Source organism: Vulpes lagopus, chromosome 12 (genome assembly GCF_018345385.1).
Source record: "Vulpes lagopus strain Blue_001 chromosome 12, ASM1834538v1, whole genome shotgun sequence".
NCBI classification, from domain to species: Eukaryota; Metazoa; Chordata; class Mammalia; order Carnivora; family Canidae; genus Vulpes; species Vulpes lagopus.
In genome coordinates, this window is record NC_054835.1 from 31,824,297 (window position 1) to 31,828,552 (window position 4,256).

General features: G+C 34.4%; 1 non-coding gene across 1 annotated transcript; it reads right to left on the reverse strand.

Moving 5' to 3' along the window:
* Window positions 1–3,662: 3,662 nt before the first annotated feature.
* On the reverse strand, window positions 3,663–3,769 carry LOC121474284. The gene has a single exon (XR_005983306.1). It is a non-coding gene; the product is annotated as a U6 spliceosomal RNA (small nuclear RNA).
* Window positions 3,770–4,256: the final 487 nt, after the last annotated feature.

A 4,256-nucleotide genomic window follows, 5' to 3' on the forward strand; every position in this document is an offset into this window, starting at 1 on the left:
CATATATCAGCAATTTTGTTATCAATGTGTTGATACTCACTATATTTTTCCGTGTCTTTTCTGTAGAGACTTTAATTTTTATGTAATAAATTTGTTCTCTTACTTTAGAGTTTCTCAGTGTTTTTGTTTTGTGTAAGGATTCCACTCTCCAAGATTATCTAAACAGCTTTTTTGGTTTGCTTCTCATAGTTTATCTGTGTCAGGCAGGATGAATCAGTGATACTATAGTAAAATACCATCTATAGATTTCAAGAACTTTACACAACAAGGTATTTTGCTCCTGTTACATGTCCAATACAGGTTAGGAAGGGATCTCGGCTCATTATGGGGTGACAAAGGTTTCAACTCCACTATCTCCCTCATCTCCATAAGGTTTATTCTTACAATAATCGGAACTATAATCTGTTCCATTCTCACAAAACATCCACAGTCCTATTCTCCTTACCTTGCTTAATGAGTATTTTTTTAAGTTTTTGCTAATAGAATTTATTTTATATATATAAATCTTTATTTAGCGTATTTTTTTCCTCTTTCACTACTATCAACACCAAAAAGCTTAGGTCTCTAAGAACACAGAATATTTTGTTTGGTATGTGTGTATATTTTCCATTGGTGCTCTGTGAGTCTTAAAACAGGACGTGGCACACAGAATGTGCCCAGCAAATATTTTTTTAATTATTTAATGAAATGTCATAAGTCAATAAGAGAAAAATGTAGACAACCCTAATAGAAAAATTACTGGTAAAAGTTTGAGCAGGAAATTCACAAAGAAGTAAATCCAAATGACTAATAAACTGAAAAAGATGCTTAGTTTCATTTTTAATCAAATTCTAGTTTAAGACAGAATGAAATAATTTTACATATACACAGATTAAAGTTTAAAACTTTGATAATCCAGGGGTACCTGGGTGGCTCAGTCAGTTGAGCATCCACTTTTGGCTCTGGTCATGATCTCAAGGTCCTGGGATCCAGCTCCCCATCAGGCTCCTTTCTCAGCAGAAAGCCTGCTTCTCCCACTCCCTCTGCTGCTCCCTCTGCTTATGCTCTCTTGCTCTGTCTCTCTGTCAAATAAATTAATTTTAAAAAATAAAACTTTGATAATCCAGATGTTGGCAAGGATATAAAACAACCAAGTTTCTCATATACTTCTAGAGGAAGTATAAGTTGGTCCAAGTACTTTGAAAATAGTTTGGCATGGCCTAGTAAAGTGGAAAATATGAATATATCACTTTTGGGAATATAACAAAATTTTACACATACACATAGATGTTATTACAAAAATGTTAATGCAGCACTATTTATAAGACAAATTTATTTATTTTAAGATTTTATTTATTCATGAAAGACACAGAGAAAGAGGCAGAGACATAGATATTTTCTATAAAATAAAGAAATAAATGATATCCATCAAATTAATTTATCAATATTCTTGTGGAGAGAAATTCTAAGGTACTAGCAATGTTTGTTCTTAATTAGGGTTCTGCTTACATGAGTATTCACCTATAATTATTCTTAAAATGTTATTTTAAGTTATTCTCAAAATGTATATTTTATACATTCTCTTTATATTTAAAACAAGTTATTCTCATTAATTTTCTAGCACTTTGTTCATATTACTTTGTTTTTCTCTTAGCATCCCATATTACCAGATGCTCAGCCAGGGTCAGAGGAGCTGTTTTCCAGTCCTTTAACTAATAATTTACTGAATTTCCCACTTCTGGTTCTTGCTTCTATTTCCTGCTGCCTCTTATATTTTGTTATTCTAGGATTTGTTGAGAGAAAACTTCCCTTTTCATCTGTCACATGTCAAGCATGTCTTGGGTTTTAGTTTCTTAATCATATCTTTTTATTGTCTGTAAATTCCTTATTTTGGCATGTGGACAGAAATTTCCTCAATTTCCTAGTACTGTTAGGTTATAACTTTTTTCTTTTGAAATTTTTGGAGTTTGGATTATTCTTTTGGATTATTTCTTTCAGATTTTGAGGAAGAAAGGAGGTACTGTTGATTCTCAAAATCTTGATTCAGAAGCCTCTTATTATGGGATATTTTAAGACATTTTAGAAAATCTTCACGTTCATTTAAAAATAATCTTTAACAAGCAATGATCCTCAATCTGAGATGTAGATTTTTCTAGCAGCCCAAAATAATCCACTGGGAACTCTGTTTAGCAGTTAATGATATTTTAATGAGCTGTGGAAATTTTAACTCTGAATACACATTATAATTACCTAGGAACGTTTTAAAAATACTAGTGACCACAGTCCAACCCACACCAATTAAATTGGAATTCCTATAGGTAGAGCCCTGGAATATCTATTTAAGAAGCAAATGAAAAATTATTTAATGTACACTAGGATTAAAAATCATTATTCTAGTCGGTGAGATAAAAGCATAAATGAAAATTTATAGAATAAGAAATTATAAGACAAAATTCCATTAGATCAGTATTTAGAGTCTGCAGGAATGAATGTTAATACTTATACCAACATCAGTTATGCCAATACTTCAGTCATGAGTCAGTGACCCATTTTCCCATCCTATATTTCCAGGGGAGGACCAATTTCTCCTATTTCACCCTCTTGGACATTTAAGGTTTCTCTGTTCTCCTTGGGCTTTGGTTATTTGAAAGGAATCTCTGCTCTGTACATTAATGATCAGATGAGGATATTTTATCCATATTTTTACTCTAAGATTTATTTTCTGGAGATTATCTGTTACTCTTATTTGGGCAAAATTCTTAAAATTACCTTAGCTCTGGCTTATACATGTAAACTCCATTCTACAATTTACAGTTTATGCTCTTGAAATCCTATTGGAATGGGTCTTTCTTGAAACTCCTAATACAGAAATGAAAACAGACTACTGAATTATTCTTACAAATTACTGATGGTCATTTCTCCTTTTCACTGACTCCTTCTATTCCTTTTTTTGTCCCCTTTTTGGCTTCCAGCCTCTACTGTCAGCCTTAATGGCCTTCCTGAGGAAGAGCTAGGATTTGTCTTATTAAACTGTAGTCAGGCTTTAAACCCAGCTCATAACTCGTCTTTTCTGGTCCTTACCTGACGCTTTCAGCTGGGTTCCCTTGGCCCATGCTTAGTATCACCCCTACCCTCTGACTTATCATTCACCTTGATTTTTCTGGTTTGAGTTTCTGCACTGAAGAGTAACTGTTTCCCAGACTGATCCCTCAAAACTTTTCTACACTTTTTAGGCTTTCCATACCCAGCTCTGGTCTTCTAGGTTCCAGTGTATGACCTTGAAAGGCCCTAGCAATGCCCTAACAAGACCTTCTCTGGCCCACCCCAAGGCATGCATCCTTCTGTTCTCTGAAAAAAGAGACTGGCTGCATGGAAGCCCCAGGAATGTCGTGCTTAAGCCTAGAAATGTCCCCTCCCATCAGCCATTCCCCCATTATTCCCCATTCTTTTTTTTTCCAAGTTTTTATTTTAGTACAGTTGACACACAATGTTACATTAGCTTCAGGTGTACCACATAGTAATTCAACATCTCTATACTTCTATGTTATGCTATGCTCACCACACGTGTAGCTACCATTTGTCACTAATCAATGTTATTATAATACCATTGACTGTATTCCCTACATTGCGCTTTTTATTCTTGTGATATACTCATTCCATAAATAGAAGCCTATATATCTCACAAAAATATGGAACACTTCATGAATTTGTGTGTCATCCTTGCACAGGGGCCATGCTAATCTTCTCTATATTGTTTTGATTTTAGTATCTGTGCTAATAAAGAGAACACAAATACTCCCCATTCTTAGAGAATGAACACCTTTCCTACACCTCTATATCATATTTGATATGATATCATATATGTCCTTATCATATTTGCCAGTTTTGTTAGCATCTCACATGTTAAATGTTTAATAAACACATATCAAATGTATGACTGAGTGAGTGAATGAATGAATGATTTGGGGTAAGTGCCAATCCATGTTGCCTCCATATAAATGTGCTTGGGGGTACCAAGATAAAAATGGCATAATCTTTTCGCTGAAGGAAACTCCTGGTAGTTGTAGAAATAGAAAATATATGAGCCCCAATATCCCAGACCTCATGTACATGTAGCCACAATATAAGATCATAATTCTTTTTCATATGCTGATTATGATGGTACAAGAAAACTTTTGTGTGCTCATTCTCTCATCCTCTTCCTCCCTTTCCTCCTCCTCCCCTTCCTCCACATGCAGCTGCCCTCTGCTACCCTCCTTCACTCTTCTCTGCTATAA